A 17,916-nucleotide genomic window follows, 5' to 3' on the forward strand; every position below is an offset into this window, starting at 1 on the left:
GCCTTGACCTGCAGAAGGTGGAGGGAGACAATTACATTTGTCCAAACTGTTTCCATAGCAACATTCCTCTCACATTTATTTATTATTTATTTTTTGTTGTTGGGGGGGGGGGGGCAACTGCAAGACCGGAGCTCCAACCTGTAATAACAGCCGGTACCTTCTTTCCCCTAATGATGCATGACTGAGACGGAGAGAAGCTGGTGCTGACACTTGAAACGGAAGGAGGGACTGTGTGTGTGTGTGTGTGTGTGTGTGCGTGTGTGTGTGTGTGTGTGTGTGTGTGTGTGTGTGTGTGTGTGTGTGTGTGTGTGTGTGTGTGTGTGTGTGTGTGTGTGTGTGTGTGTGTGTGTGTGTGTGTGTGTGTGTGTGTGTGTGTGTGTGATGGGTTGCAGATACAGGACACACACCAGTTACACGTGAGGGCGTTTCCATCTCGTCTCCATGCTGGTAAAAGGGAGAGGTCACATCGAGATGAAAGCACAGGGCTGAAAACTGGAGCTGCCAACGCTCCTCATCCAGCAGCTCTCTGGCCCGTCGCACACACTCACACACACACAGGGTCAGGCACGTGCACAGACATTTTGGGGGGCAGGTGCTCAAGCAAAAAAAAGGGCACCCATCGCCAAAATTATACATGAAATTAAAATAATGATAAATAAATAAATAACACAGTCGGATATTTTCAACGTATATATTTATTTTTGTTAACGCAACCAATACTAACTCAAATTATCAAATTGAATAAATAAATGAATAATAGGCAAAAACAAGGCCAAACAAAGACAAAACAAAGACGGGCTGATGGCATTTGATGCAAGAGCAGTGACTTCAAATGCTGGGGTGGTGATTTCCATGCAGAGAATGAATGCAAAGTTAATCGCATTTTTGTACATTTTTGAATCCCCTAGGGCCAGGTCAGGTGGATGTCTTTCGCAGATCTCATTGAGGAGCATCATTATAGCTTCCAGATTTCTCTGCTTGCTGCTTTTCCCTGTCCTTCTGTTTTTGTAGTCTCTCTTTTCTTGGCATTATGCTGCAATTTTTTTTAAATGACATAAATCAATGTTGTGCATAATAATCAAGACATTACATATCTCTCTAAAGCTGACAACACAGTACACACCCATGTTTTTACTGTTTTCTGACAGTTGAAGCATAAGCAGCATTACACTAATAATAGCCTATAGCCTACCACAATACCTCACCAGACTGTCATGTAGCTCAACTTAAGACCTACCTTTCTTTTTAATAATTAAAATAATTAATGTCTGCCTGCCTCTCTCCCCTCTCTCTTCATTAAACATGACAAACGTCAGTAAAACAACTGGGCAAGGCTTTTAAATCATGGATTTCATGAGGGGTTTTTTTGTTTGTTTTTTAGCAAACGTCGGACCAGTTGCGACGTAATGTTTTCAGCGGCGCTAATTGTTGTTGTTAATTTATCACCAAACAACGTCGGGGTATTGCACTGTCATTACCTGTCTGTCTGATGCTCCGGGTCAGAGAAGAAGTTGGCTTCAGCCGTTTAGCCTGACGCTCAGCACTGCACGCGCAGTAGGCAGTAAGTGAAGGAGGAGGAGGGAGGGGCGCGTGGGGCGCTTGTGGGCGCCGCGGTGCATGTCGGGGCGAAATTCTCACAAGAACTCAAATAAATGCCCCGTCAGATATCGAAACACATTTGGGGGGAATTGATGACAGAAAAAGTAATTTTTATTTTATTATATTTATAAAAAATTGGGCACCAGCAGAAAGGGCACTTTTCTCATCCAGGGCAAAAGGGCAGGTGCTTGAGCACCACTAGGGGTCTATCTGTGCACGTGCCTGCACAGGGTCATTTTCCCTCTGTCATCAGTGCTCTGCAGCAGCTAGCCGGCGGTCCTGAGTCCAGGCTGTGTGTAATGTGGGTGATCTGATGGGAGAGAGCTCCATCAGTGTTCTGGTCAGCAATGATTCCCTCAGAGTTTGGGAATTGGGGCTCTTTTCTCCAGATATCCATCAAAGTTAAATAGAAGTGTGAATAAAAGTGTAATTTTGTGTGTAACATTTCACATAAAAAACTACAAAATATTCTATTAGTAATAATAAGAGTAGACATCAAAAACCCAGATGTAGCATTTTGGGTCATTTTTTAACTCAACCTCGTAAAATACTTTGTGATTAATATTCATGGAGGTGGTGTAGTCCAACGTTAGCTTTTTACTTCAACTGATTGCATTCACGCTATATGAATCATAAAAGTTTGTTTGTGAAGATTATCTTGCTGAACAAAACCTGTAAGTATTTGTTGGCCACAGAGATGATTTTCTGCAATAATTCAAAACCCAATGAATAAGATGCTCACATGGTTGGCCTAAAATACATCATCACTGCAGCGCTCTCTTTCATAATAGTTTTAAAGTTTGGTGCGACATTATTGGACGTGAAACCGTGATTTCATGATTTAATTGGGTTTAAAACCAAACCCTTGTTGGTGCAACCCAGACGGAATCTCTAACACGCTGCATAAATGCTGCATCCTTCAAAGCAACTCATTTGCATCTTTCATCAAAACCCGTTTGCATGTGTTAATCAGGAGCTGTTCGCACCAAGCAAAGGCACAAAGAGGGTACAATCCTCTTGGCTCGTGAGTGTTGATAAGAATCAGCCTCTTTTCCATGTCGGCCTGTAGTTGTTCTTTCCTCGTGGCCCAGCGGGGGGCAGTGTCGGCCTGACGCACAGAGGACGAACACGGGGAGCCACTCCCTGCACATCACCCCCAGAACGGAGATCATGCGTTCCCATTATTATCCATCAATTAACGCAGGGTTTGTTGTTTTGAATTGTGCGCAGGGGCGGTGGTTGTATCTGAGTGGGTTTTAATGGAGCACAGAGCTCAACCTACTGACAGGTTCACTTTGTCACCTGTATGCTTTCGTAGCAGTGTATCCGTGTGTGTGTGTGTGTGTGTGTGTGTGTGTCCCTGTTCGCCTCCGTCCTCTCCTGCGTTTGACAAAGACGTGCTGTCTCCTTTTGACCGTGCAAAGTTGAACCTTTGTACGTGTGTGTGTGTGTGTATGCCAGTGGCGGCTGGTCAATAGAGGGCCATGGGACCTGGCCCCACCTTGAGCCACACAAAAAATAATAACAATAATTATAATAATCATAAATTATACAAATTGTCAATATTTGTGTTTTTGAACTGTGGAATGTACCCAGTAATGTGTGTAAAATATGATATCTGCGCAAAATATATGCTTTTCCTGCTCGTCCTCTCCCCCTGTGTGCTCTCTGCTCGTGCTCTCTGTCTGTGTGCACGACACTCTGAGAACGCGCAGCTTGGGGGGCCTGATCGTTTTGGCCCAAAAGAGGCGGGTCTATGAAGCAGTTTAGCCAATTGCTGATTCAAGATATAAATGAGTGACATACAATTTAGCCAATCAGCGCCCTCAAATAGATTCAGAGTGCAGCCAGAACGATCAGGCCCCCCTCGCTGCACGTTCTCGTCAGGAGAAGTCTCTACAGGCGAGCACTCCTCCTCCAAGACCCGTTTGAGAGGAGAACTTTGAGGAGATTCTGCAGCCAAAGAGCTGATATCAGATCAGCCTGACCTCACAATCAGACAGCAGACTCGCGGGAAAGGGAAGCAGTACATGCGAAGCTTCTGTACTAGCTGAACACCAGACAGGTTTGGCTAGCTGGATGACGTCATGCTAATAACTTATTTAGCTTTTTAAAACAACGGGGACGGATCCAGCACGGACAGTTAGGGGAGTGAGGGATGAGGAGGTAAGGAAACATGAGAACACCAGGGTAGGGAGTGAGGGATGAGGAGGTAAGGAAACATGAGAACACCAGGGTAGGGAGTGAGGGATGAGGAGGTAAGGAAACATGAGAACACCAGGGTAGGGAGTGAGGGATGAGGAGGTAAGGAAACATGAGAACACCAGGGTAGGGAGTGAGGGATGAGGAGGTAAGGAAACATGAGAACACCAGGGTAGGGAGTGAGGGATGAGGAGGTAAGGAAACATGAGAACACCAGGACACACATGAGAACTCTGTCAAGCTACATATTAGACAAAGTGAACATCTTTTCTTCTACATAGCTGTCCTCAGTCTCATCTGCTTAACTTGGTCATGGAGGCATCAACATGTAATAGAGATGTTAAATTAACAGTGAAAACTCATCATAGCTTAATTTAACATCAGTATTCATAAGTATACTTCATGTTTACTTCTCCTGATCTTTACCTCCTATAACAAGGTCCATAGGGGCATCTCAATAAATAAACATGTTATATTATATTATATAAGTGTTATTTACTGATTGTTTTCGTGTTGGAATAAATGTTAAATATTTAACTGCCAAGCAATAATGCGTGTTTGATACTTACATTTTTTTTGCATTAAATCATACTGGGATGTTTGCTGAAATTGATAGGACGGCCCTACCTAGAACATGTTCCACCAGCCGCCACTGGTGTACGCATATATCTGCATCGACTTCATCTGAATGAGTGTGTGAGTGTGTGTGTTTGTGTGTTTGTGTGCACACCGCTCAAGAGCAATGAGGCATGTTTGTGTGTGCGTGCTGAGGGTGAATTTCTGGACCGTGCTCACACGACTGTGGGAGATGTTTCTGTGTGTGTGTGTGTGTGTGTGTGTGTGTGTTATCTCTCCGCTGGCTGAGCCCGAGCAGAGGAGCAGCTGCCGATCCGTCCCCAGCCTCCCACATTTTGCTCTCCTCTGCTCCCTTCCCGTCTCCTTTCATCGTCTCTCCTTGCATTGCCTCCTCCCCCTCTCTTTGCCTCTCCTCTTCTCTCTTTCACTTTCGTCTCCTCCTCTTGTCACCTCTCCTCCTAGCTCCTCGTTTTCCTTTGCTGCAAAGATCACCTTTGAGAAAAGATGACAATAGAGGGAGTGAAAATAATCTCTTTGTCTTAATCTTTCCTCTCCTTTCCTTGTTTGTTTACCCTCTCCTCTCTTCCCCTTTTGTCTCATTCAGTCTATACTCATCAGTTCAGTTCAATTCAACATACAAATAATAAAATCAACAAAACAATAACAATAAGAAATCTCCTTGTTTTCCCCCTCCTCCCTTTTCATCTCATTATTATTTCTCCGTTCTTGTCATCTCCTCTCCGTTTCCTCTCTCCTCCTCTCCTCACCTCTCCTCTCCTTTTGCCTCGTCTCTTCTCATCTCATTGTCTCCTCTCTTCTTCTCTCCTCTCCTTCTTCCTCGCTCTTGTTTCCCCATCTTCTCTTTTCATCTCCTCTTCATTTCCTCTCTCCTCTCCCTTTGCCTTTTCTCATCTCCTTGTCTCCTCTCTTCTTTTCACCTCCTTGTCCCCGTCTCCCCATTTCTCCTCTGTGTAGTTTCCTCTTCTTTTGTTTTATCTCTTTCCTCTCCTTTTTTCTCCTCACCTCTTCTCCACTACCTCTCCTCTCCTTTCATCTTCCCTCTTCCTCTCCTCCTCCCTTTTATTCAATTTAGACATTTTCTCTCCTACACTGTGCCTTTTTTATTCACCTTTTCTATTCTCCTTTACCTTCCTCGCTCCAAAATTCGATCAATGACATTCTTCTTTCTCTCCCCTCCCGCCTCCCTTTTCCCTCCATCTCTCACTCTTTTTCTCCTCCAGTTCACAGGAAATGAGATTCTGGCTTAGTGGCTTATTTCCACCTGTCCCCAGTTTGACCTTTGCATGTGCCTCACACACACACACACACACACACACACACACACACACACACACACACACACACACACACACACACACACACACACACACACACACACACACACACACACACACACACACACACACACACACACACACACACACACACACACACACACACACACACACACACACACACACACACACACCTAGCCACCCACATACGCTCACAAACACAAAACACACTATATACAAAAAGCTACCACACACACACACACACACACACACACACAGTCATACACGCTCCACTTCATTCCTACATTGCTTCACCTCACAAATCACTCTAAATTGGCCGCAGCCAGAAGAACACACAACCTCTCTAAACTGTTTAATAACGTCATGAATCATTCGGCTCTGACTTGGCGCCGGCACCGCCGGCTCTATAAGTGGCCTGGAAGTGGGTTACAATTTTTAAGGGGACCCCGAGCTATGACAGGGGCCCCCTTTCATCTCGTGCTACACGGTTTATAACAGACTCTGAGAGGAGTGAGTTCCTCATTCCACTTATTCTAGAGGTTATAAATGAGTTTCACAGGCATGAAAAGTACAGTTCAGCCCTGTGTGGAGAGGGAAAAAAAGATAAACAGAGACCATGAAATAAAGATGTCCACCATTGACACGCAGCCTCACAAAAAATGATTAATACGCTAGACAACAACTAAACAAATGTTTCTTTTTCAGTTGAAGTAGGTCACATATCACATTTGATACTATATGAATACAATCCAGCATTAATCCACAGTAAGTTCATACAAGATTTTACATCTGCTGTTTTCTTTGGCAGTAGTGTGTGTGTATTTCTTTCCTCGGAAAAGTTTTCTCAAAGCTATACACTGTCATGCTAAGGTGCTATTAATAAGTCAGTAGTACAAAAAAACAAGATTTGGGCAATTTTAAAGGAAAACGAAAGACGTATTTGATGAATTGATGTAAATGGAGGCAGAGTTTAACCACAGCAGAACCATATCAAAACATCCGTCGACAAACTCTCTCACAATTCATCCGGTACGATCCACGTCTCATTGATGCAGTCAGATGCTCACTACTTCACAAACACATGCATCTCCAGTAAATGGTGTCGGGCTGACCCACTGTCAACCCGTCCAGTGTGTGAGGGCTCTCTCGCAGGCATCTTGAGCCCTTTATGAACCATTTCCATAAGTCCGCATTTCTGCAGACTTCATAGCAATGTGAAGTTAAACATGGGGCGACCAGTGGAAGCGTGGAATTTTCACTGAAACATTAAGGATGAAAGATGGAACATAAAAACACATGAAGGAGGAATACAAGCAGAGATTATATTACACAGATTTATTCATCAAAGTGTTCATTTTGTTGGTGAAGCTGTTTTGACAAAAACAAGTCAATAGATTATTTGACAATTCTCTACACTCTTGTGAGGCAAAAAGCCTGGAAGACGTTCAAATCAGGGAGTGTAAAAATATAAAATAAATAACTACAATTGAACACATTTTCCGACGTTGTCATGGTAACGTGATATGTTGCAGCAAAGTGCTGTCCCATTCATATTTACACCATTTCAAGCCCTCACAGTCTCACTGTCAACCACGTCTCAACCGACATCAGAAAGGTCCCTGAGGGTTCAGGGTTGAAGGCTTTACGGGGGACATTGGGATTGGACAAAAAAAAATGAAGATGGTGCCGCTTGCATGAGGCGGGGCAGCAGCGCGCATGTAGGGCTGTGCATGTGGCACTTGTGTTTTATCCACCGTAGGGGCATCCAAGGAGGCACTTTTGAACCATTCATTTCCTGATTAGCTTCACCTGTTGCTCGTTAGCCCTGCAGTCACCTGACCTCCTGCTCACCTGTCCCCACTTAGTCATTCACCACACACCAGCAGCCCAGTTTCCTTTATTCTTTGTCAGTTTCTTGTTATGTGGCGTTCTGTTTGCCTGTAGCCTTCCTGCCGGACCTTCCGCCATTTTGGACTCTCGCCACCTGTAAGCTGAATCCACATATAAATCAGTTAAGTCAGGGGTAGGCAACCTTAGGTATGAGTGCCACCATTGGTAGCTTAACCAATGACACACTAGCAATAAGTGTGCAAGAGAAATGGGGAAGTGTCCTCTCATCAGCATGCCAAAAATATCTCTTTTACAACCTCTGGCAGTTGCGTGGCCTGATATTTACGGTGCGATTAACAAGAACATTTTAACAACGGCACCTCATTTCCAAGAAGGTTTGTTTAGTAGCTGTTCGTGTTGGCTTTGAATCAAAGAGCCAACACGAACAAGAAGTCTGTTAAAGTGCTCCCGTCCTGCTGTTGATGATCATGGGATATGTTCCAAATCTCCAGAACAGCTTCTAAATGGACCTCATAGTCTGTCACTTAGAAGTTACATTTATATGCAACACATTTGCAACCGCAAATACATTTGAAGAGAAATGTAATGCTCTCTTTAATTGCATGAACATAAAAATATGAACAATCGTAGCACTCGTGTAATGTAACAAGAACATAGTCTTGGGTGAAATTTGAAAGTTACCTGTCTTCAAAGAATGAGACATGACAATGTTTGCTAGTTACTGTCATTGGGAAAGAGTGGCCAACACTGGGCTGTTCAGTTTTCAGTTGGATCATTTTTTTAAATCAAGCGTACGCTTGCTAGTTTTTCAAGATTGTCAACCCTAGCTTTAAGTTATGTTGAAATCATATTTACATAGAACGAGCACTGATTTAACTAGGGTGTGGATAAGATGAGGAACTAACACGTTGACATCACAAGTAATGACTTACTGACTGGTAAAAAAGATTCTGGACAGGTAAGCGAAGAATCTTTGATTTGAGTCCGGCTTGTGGCCTTTGTTACTTGTCCTCTCCCCGGTTTGTTTCCGCTCATTTTATTACTGTCACTATCAAATAAATGCAAAAAGGCCCCTTAAAACTTAAAAATGAAGGAGAATATCTGGCATTCCTGCCTCAATGGACAACACTATATGAATGAGACAGATTTAGTCGTCACTTTAATTGGCAGCAGTGTGTCGATCCAACAGGAAGGCCCAGCAGAAAGCAGATCCTCAGGAGAGTTTGCATCCCGAGAGTCTCTCACTACAGGCTTTGATTTAGAAAACCACTTCCCTGTGAGGCAGAAACATGGCTTTCCTGTGTCAGTGTGTGTGTATGTGTGTGTGGGTGTGGCAACAGGAAATTAGTAAGGCAAAGAAACCCAAGGCAAAACATATTACAGTAAAAATAATTAATAATGGAAAGGCCAAAGCCTCCCTTGGCAAAAAACATTCTATTATCATCAATCTGTGATGTTTAGTTCATCTTTTAAGTCATTTTGCAAATTAAATGTTTTAATTATTGTTGAACCAACTTGATTCTAGATTGTATGACGTGTATTAGGGACATTCATTTAAAAAAATGACGTGGGGGGTAATATTCAAAGGAAAACGTGGATATTAGCATACACTGTATAAGAGTAGACATAGTCACCGTGACATCACACATTAGTTTGTGGACTGCCATTTTGAAGGCTTGAGATCGGTATTTCGGCCGTCGCCATCTTGGTTTTTTGCAACCAACTCCCAGACCGGACAACGCCGCGGTAGGGACTCTAAATGGGACCATGATTTACGAAATGAGCATCATTTAATTTTCATTTTTATTTAGCAGGGACAAATACATTGCAAAATAAGTATTCAATGCAGTGTATTCACTGCTCGCTGTATTGAAGAAGACTTGAAACAAAAACCTGGGAGCGTAAACTCATGTTTACAATGTTTACTGAGATAATAAATGAAGTGAGCAGTCTCATAAACTTCCATACAATTAGACAATTATTTTCGCCCTCTCCCGGCTGACATTAGTATGCATTGTTCATGTGAGACCTGTTTATATTTAGTTGTTTGTTTCCGGTTCTTTTGTGAACATGAATAATTACATGTGTATTCATTATATGTTTTGACAGACGGACGGACGGACGGACGGGCAGAAGGATGATTTTGACAGAGTTGGAAATGAGCTACAATGAGAGAGTAAAAGCAGTGAGCGAACATGATGGAACAATCACGGTCTGTGTCCAGTGAGCCCTGCTCTGGTTGGTTAGCGGTGTCTGTTTCGGGCCTGTTGAGGTGCAGCCTGATAGCTGCGGGGAAACGCAGTCTCTGTGGCAATTATCCGTCAGTCTGCTGCAGGAGGAGCAGCTCGGACTCTACTGCGGGACTTTCACAGCGAAGCGGCTCGGAGCTGCAAACTACTCAGCTCAGTCTGCTCGGAGGGAAGAGATGCATTTCGCAACAATTCATCTCTGAAATGTCTTCAGAAGGATTGAGATGAACTAGTTTGGTTGCTGAGAGTCGTGTACGTCTGACAGACCCAGCCTGCAGCTCAGCACATTACATGTCTGCTATGAGGACAACAGCATCAGATCATTCGTTTTAAAAAGTGATTAGTATACAGATCATAACGATGGAACAGGAAGTATGCATCCCAAAAAGACAGCTTTGGCAGGAACTGAAATAAACCGGTTTGGTTTTGCTAGTTTTATCTCTTTTTGCCATAAACATAAATAATTTGTCAAATACATATATAGTATATATATATATATGTGACACACACACACACACACACACAAAGGCAATTGCTGCACTTTTGTCCTGTACTTTTTTGTGTGTGCAATATTCAGCCTGCTGCTTTTCATCTATCAGCTGCTGACATACTGACTTATCTGTGGTATTTCTGTTCAAGCACATGTATGTTGTAATGTACAGCATTCAGTAACATTCTGATTATTTCTTGCCCAAAAAATAGTCCCGCACATAACCATCCATAACGGTGAACTGTCAATTTGACACTTTTTACAGTTTAAAGAAATGAGCACTAACACTGATATAGTGTTAGAGGTGCTGGTCATAGGATTTTGTGACCTCTGGACGGAGCGAGGCTAGCTGTCTCCCTCTGCTTCCAGTCTTTATGCTATGCTAAGCTATCCGGCTCCATCTTTACCGTACAGACATGAGAGTGGTACCAACTCTTTACACAAAAGCAAATCAGCGTGTTTCCCAAAATGTGGAACTATTCCTTACAGCACATATCCTCGGCGCTGTACAGAAATGGCCTGGCTGAATCTCTGAAAAAAATAAATGTTCTGGAATTGGATGTGCATCTGCATAATGTTAGCGCTTTCTCAGTTGTTTTTATTTGACTCGGTCTGCCCCTCGGTGGCAGTTCTCGCCTGCCCCAGGCCCCTGCATCTACATTCTCATCCATCCACCAGATGCCCTCAGACTCTCCCACCTGTCCCCGTCACCTGACTCTCACTTCCACCTGCTCACCGGTTTCCCTCATCAGCCCTGCAGTATATCTACTTTCCCATTTACGCTCATGACCGACCAGATTGTCAATGTTGCTTCGTGCCTCTCTGAACCTGGATCTGTACCCATATCTGTACCTGCCTGTAAGCCTGTGTATCTTCCTCAGCACATCACTGAACGCTTCGTGGCCGCCTGGATTGTGCACATTCCTTGTTGCCTTGACCGCCTGAACATGAGAAATAACTTTAAATTACCACGAGGAACTTTGAAGTAGTTATGAAACAGACTCGATTAAATACCGATGGCTCTATATGACCTACAAAAGTAAACAAGACCACCAGAGAGAAAACATCTGCCTTTCCTATACAGGTTATTGTTTTTGCTTTTCATCAGGTACGGTTCCCTGCGTCATCAGACAAAATGAGAGCTGAGCCCGCTGGAAGGAAAGGGAGGCAGTGGTGAACCAGAACCAAGACTGAGCGAGGACAGCAACACTGTCAGACCCCATGCTGCAGCAGAATGAGAGGCTGGCAGGTGCGGATCTTTACGACAAGAAGTGGTGGTGCTCTTTGAGAACACTACCACTGAGCTGCCAAAATCAACACAGAATGAAAATTGCTCGGAGTAACTTTAAGTGCCATATTTTTTGTGCATTGAAAATCTATTGTCCACCTTTAACAACCATCTATTTAGAGCGCCTGAGCCGGGCAGTGTGGTCCTAATATTGACTTCAGCTGACAGAGTGGCAGCTGTCTTTTACAAAAATAACATCAACATCAAAAGGCAGAACTGGATGTTTTTTTGCTCGATAAAGATTATCACTTCAGATAAGCGGTCTGTGTCTGGTGGATAGAAGCAGAGTATCCTTATATTTTAAAGATTTAGCTGACACTTGTGACACCGGAGACAGCCGTGCAGAAAGCAGCAGCTGAGCAACAATACGGACTGTGTGAGTCATTCACTGTGACACCATTTCACAAAGAGATGCAGTCTCTCAAAAATAAAAGCCAGGTGATGGTATCTTTGATGAAGACCGTCTTTCTTCTGGCTGATGTATTGGTTGAAAATAAAAATCCGTTCTGGAGACATGTAACGATAAACGTCACTCGAATCTATTCATTGCGTTATGGAAGAGCATACCTGAAGCCTCCCTGGGGATCCACGTATGACAGATGGAGGTAAACTGAGCAGGAGGCAGTGAGAAAAAGGCAGGTGAAGCTATTTGAGAACAAACAAAGGCAGACAGGAGCGTGACCGGGTCCTTTTCCGGTCTGTGGACGCTCAGCCTGCTGTCCCTTATCCTCCAGCGTCCCATTAAGTCAGGGAAGAAATGTGGAGGAGAGAGGCACCGGCGGCGCAGCGTGATGCCAACAAACAAACAAGTGAGCTGGCACTTGGAGGCCACACGGGCATCAGGAACATAGGGACCTTTCAACAGCACTTCGGTTGTTTTTCATCAAATTGAATATGTTCAAATCACGAGGGAAGTTGCAGTAAGGAGGAGGTTCTCCCTAATGGTTCAATTGTATCTGGCAGTGCTTTGTGCGGCTGCAGTTGGACAAGGCCTCAATTACTGTCAAAACCATTTCAAGGTGAGTGGCAGCGCCTGATTGATACGACTATTGAGATCATATTTTTACCGCTGCACTACCTTTTGATGGTGGTGATAGGAGAAAGGCTATTCTGGTGGACGAAGTCAAGCAGAGAGAAAGTAAGAAGCACAGCGGGAGAGCGAGATGATGTTCAATTGAATGGATTCAACTTTTCATTTTTCTCCGAGGAGGTTGGAGGGCACAGCTCGCCACTGGGGAGGAAGTGAGAAAAACGAGACGGAGACACAGAAATAGTGGAGCTATAAAGACTAAGAGTGAAAGGCTTGCCCCTTTTAGACACACCACACTCCACTCTGTAAATGTGCTGTCAGTAAAGATTATGACGACAACAAGTGGATCATTTTACAATAAGTGGATCATTTTAGATTATTTTGCAACCAGTAATGACCATATTTGGACGGCAGAGGAGTGACGTAGAGATATATAGATACAGATACAGATTTTGTAGCGACTTGTCAATCACTGAGTAGCCCCGCCCTAAAGCATCCCCTGCTTAATGGTCTGTTTGACTCTAAATGGACCATCATGTACTAAAGGAACATCATGCTGTATTGCAGAAGACTTGAAACTAGAGATTGAGACATAAACTCATGTTTACAATGTTTACTGAGGGAATAAATCAAGAGAGAAGTAGAGTCATCTTCTTATAGACCAGACGGCAACCTTCGGATCTGAAGTGTCTTAAACGTGCATTCTCTCCACTGACCATCAGGGGGCGACTCCTCTGGTTGCAAAAAGAAGTTTGATTGCATAGAAGTCTATGAGAAAATGACCCTACTTTATTGCTTTAGGGCGGGGCTACCTTGTGATTGACAGGTCACTGCCAGAGTCATACACGGCGTCTCTACGTCACTCCTCCGCAGTCCAAATATGTTCACGTTCACTGGTTGCAAAGACCCAAGGTGTGATGGCCGCAATTCAAGATGGCGACACCCAAAAACGCTGAACTCGAGGCTTAAGAATGGCAGTCCACAAACCAGTGGGTGACGTCACAACGTCAGACTTACAATCAGACTTCTTTTTGCAACCAGAGGAGTCGCCCCCTGATGGAAAGAAAGAATGCAAATATAAGGCACTTCAGCATTGGCTTCACTTTTCAGAACCGGAGGCTGCCGCCTGAGTCTGAACCAAGAACGCAAACTTCATCACTCCTTTGTAATCATCATTGTAATGTTAGTTGGTCCTCTGCCTGTGTGTATCTATTCTACCTTTCATAATAGCTGTGAATAAGGGAGAATCACAGTGTATTAACACACGCACAGAGCAGGTAGTGACCTGCTGCTGCTGAATAAAGCCGCATGTGTCAGATGAAGTGGCTCCGTCATTGGACGAGACAGTTTAATGGCTTACATTGGAGCTACTTTGAGGGGTCGCATGCGCTCCATTTTTCGCGGGAGGTTCGGAGATTAAAAACACCGGCGGCGCTGAAACGACGTGACCCGCCGCGACACGGCAGGTGAAAGAGGTCTGGAGAGCAAATTCAATTCCCAGACACATAAACTACAGAGATTGTGTTGTTATTGTTTCTGTTGCCTATCCGAAGTCGCTCTCCATCTACTCCTCGCTGTGATGAAAGATTCCTGGCACTCACACACACATCACTGAAAAAAAGCATGCACACACACAGACACACACACAGACACCTGCACAGATGAGACACCTGAAAACTTTCTCTGTAATGCATGCGCCACTGCATTCACAGACACACTAAACTTTAAGAGTTAAGCTCCCACGCACATACACTCTTTCATACATACAGAAACCCTCTTTCCTGGCGCATATCTCTTCCTCACGTAGACATTTTCTGACACACACACACACACACACACACACACACACACACACAGCCATCACTCACTCAGCAGTGCCCACAGCAGGAGGCTGGCAATCTTCTCCAGGCTTCAGACCACAGGTGGTAAACCAAACAATCAGCAGTTCTCACCGTGATATCAGAGCAAACTGTCCTCATGCAGCTCAGTCGACTTTACTGCGACACTGTAGAGTTTTTTTTTTTTTGCTTTAGTGACTCCTTGAAAACTCAATAATAACGACGACACCAGTGGTCAGTTTCATCTGGAGCTCGGGGAAACAGTGTGCTCGCTCTCCTTTTGGGGGGAAAAACTCAATCAAAATGACAAAGTACGGCGGCAGTGAATGAGGCCAAAGCGAGAGGGTCTGTCTTCTGTGAAGCGCTGCAACGATTGACCAATGGCTCAGAAAATTAGGACACACACAAACAGATAAAGCGAATGCTTCTTAAATGTGATGGGTTGCAGCTTGTTTTATATCATTGTTATACTTTTCAATTATTGGTCAGACAACACAGGACATTCTGGATCCGTGATCAGCATTTCCCACTCATTTCTGATTCCAACACTTTCTTACTTAATTAACAATATGTCTGTCAATTTGTCCATCTCGCTGTCTGTCTGTCTGTCTGTCTGTCCATATTAGACGTTAATAAAGTTAACTGTACTTCTTCCTTAAAAACACGACCCGCGCTCTAACCCACATGGTAACGACTTTCTCCGGCACACCTGCAGGAACAGTCCGGTCCGTCCTGTTAGCGGCAATGGAAACGTGCCGAAAATTCTGCTAGCCAGCCAATCTTCACGTCGGCTACAGCTGAAGCTATATCTTCTGACACAGCAGTGAGTTGGGTCATGTACTAATTGTTTTTTGGACAAGGAAGACGTTTCTGTTGGTCGAGGTGAGAAACTAACAGAACTGCATTTGTCTTTTCTAGAAACGTTAGCTGCACTCGGATGAGGAACACATGGTGTATGTACGTATGTCGCAGCTTTGCTTGAATCTTTTGTTTTTGTGAGTCCTCTAGCTTGTTATTCTTGTCGATGGAAATGTCTTTATTTATGTGAAGTAAAACACAAGCTTCAGGCAGCAGGTGACAATTCAGAAAATACAAATATCATGCAGTGAGGCTTATATGCATTCTGTATTGCTTTCTGATATTTATTCTCCTGTAAATCAACTTTTATCTTTTAATTTAGTTTCTGCTGAGTTAACACATGAAGTCATGATTTACTCTTCCCTCCTCTTTTGTGTCTTTAACTTCTTTAAATGTTCATGTGGCACCTATTCAGCTCAATGAATAATTCATTTATAAACCCCTGGACTTTATTATTTGGTAATATTAGGAGTGGTACGTGCCAGGCCGGTGTAAGGCGCCTGTATGTGCTTTCTCTCTCTGCCTCCCTTGTTTTCCCTTCAGGTGCCAACGAGGTGATTGGTTTCCACCTGTGCAGGCCAGTCATGCTGCTCTTGGTTCCAGGAGTTCACTCGCTTCGTTTCTGTTCTCTGCCTGTTGAAAGCTGATATGGTTGTTGTTAAATTGTTGAGGTTTGTGGTGGGAGGTAGTGATGGCGAGATGAAGCCTCATGAGGCATCGCAACACTTCAGCCAATTGGTTCGAGAAAGGGTTCATTACTCGAAGCTTCATGTGCACACGATACCACCTACTGGCCAAGTGTATAATCACAGGCAGCTGTATCTGAACCACATAATGTGATGCATTGAATTTTTGTGTCTGTTATGGCTGTTGGGAATGACTATGAATTACAAAAATGTATGACCAAATAATTTCTGTACATAAAATATCACACGTGCATAATAAAATATATTTTTAATGTATTCTGTGTGTGAATTTTCCCAAAATGGGAGTATCATATGATATGGCAGGTTGTGTAATGATGTTATTATGTCACTTTAGGAAAATGGCATGGGCTTAAGCAGGCAGAGGACAGTGAAAGTGCTTGTGGAACTAGGAAGAGGGGACTGAATATGCTTGTGTAACTTGGACAGTGATGTACAGGACAGGGGACATTTTATTCATTTTTATTCAGAAATAACAGTTTCTCAACAGTGTTTGGTTTTAAACGATTCCTTTTTTTTTGACACAACCTCTCCGGCCTTTGAAAACACCCTTTCACCGGGTACAGAAGATGCTAGCGTGCACAAAAACGCAAGAGCAAGTCTATATCAATTTTCATACAGGAATTTTCCTCTGCAGACAGCTCTACAGTGGCATCATAGAAGGGAGACAGCAAAGAAAGGCACCCTCCAACAATGTTGAACTCTTCTGCTGTTAGGAAGGGGACGTCATGTTGTAACCCAGCTAACGCTGCTCCTACTGGCTCCCTTTGCGCCACCAAACGTTGCAGCATCAAATATGTGCTGTTCCATCTGGTCTCCACTTCTTGCATTAGCTTCATGTTTGCCATCCCCAGATGAAGTTGCACTTGTGTAAGCTTCTCCTTTAAAGATACAGATGAGTAGGCCATGAAATGACTGCAGTAGGAACACAGACAAACTATTAGCGTTATTAGAAATTGGAATAAAAGGAAAGAGCATACCTTAGCAGTGGTGCTGCTTCGAAAGAAGCCAACCAGCTTCCGTGCTTTGGCCCGGATGCCAGAGAGCACAGGCTGCTGGTCAAGTGCCTTCTTCACTATCAGATTCAGTGTGTGTGCAATGCAAATATGGTGCCGAAGCTTCAGCTCTCTCACACAGGCAACCATATTGGGAGCACCATCAGTGACCATACATGTCACCTTATTAGCGATTCCCCATTCCTCCATCAGGGAGGCTGTCACACGAGCTATATTTTCAGCAGTGTGTGATTGGGGGAATGCCTGCACTCCTAACAGCACTGAACTGAGTGTGGTTTTCTCACCCACAAAATGGCATGTTACAGCCAGGTAGGCATCCATATTGATGGATGTCCACATGTCAGAAGTAAGGCTAACAGCAGCCACCTTTTCCACTTCAGCCTTAGCCTTCTCCTTAGCTGACTCATACTTGGCCTCCACCATGGCCTTCAGAGCCTAAAGGCAAAAATATATAGTGCTGAACTGTGAGACACAATAAAGTACTCATTTGTTTCATGCATGCAGCCATACATACCTGCCTTGTAGGGATAACATAATTAGGATCCAGTTTGGACACAAACGCCCTGAATCCAACATCATCCACAATACTGAAGGGCTGTGTGTCCTTCACTATCATGGAGACGAGGGCTTCATCCAGCTCTTGTTTTCTGGTGGCTGGTTAAAAGAGAATAAATACAGTGTCTGTTACCTGTCTTAATTTGGACAATAAACAAAAATGAACAGGGAAAAATTGTGATGGTGCATTTGTAATATTGTAATGACTTACAATGGCTAGGTGAAGCTCCAGTTTCCTCCTTATTCTCATGCAAGGCACTGTGATGCCTTAGCATGGATGAGGTGTTATTGTACCCCAACTCCTTGGAGCACAATAAACACCTCACCTTTGAATAAAATAAGAA

Source organism: Melanostigma gelatinosum (assembly GCF_949748355.1).
Source record: "Melanostigma gelatinosum genome assembly, chromosome: 17".
NCBI lineage: Eukaryota > Metazoa > Chordata > Actinopteri > Perciformes > Zoarcidae > Melanostigma > Melanostigma gelatinosum.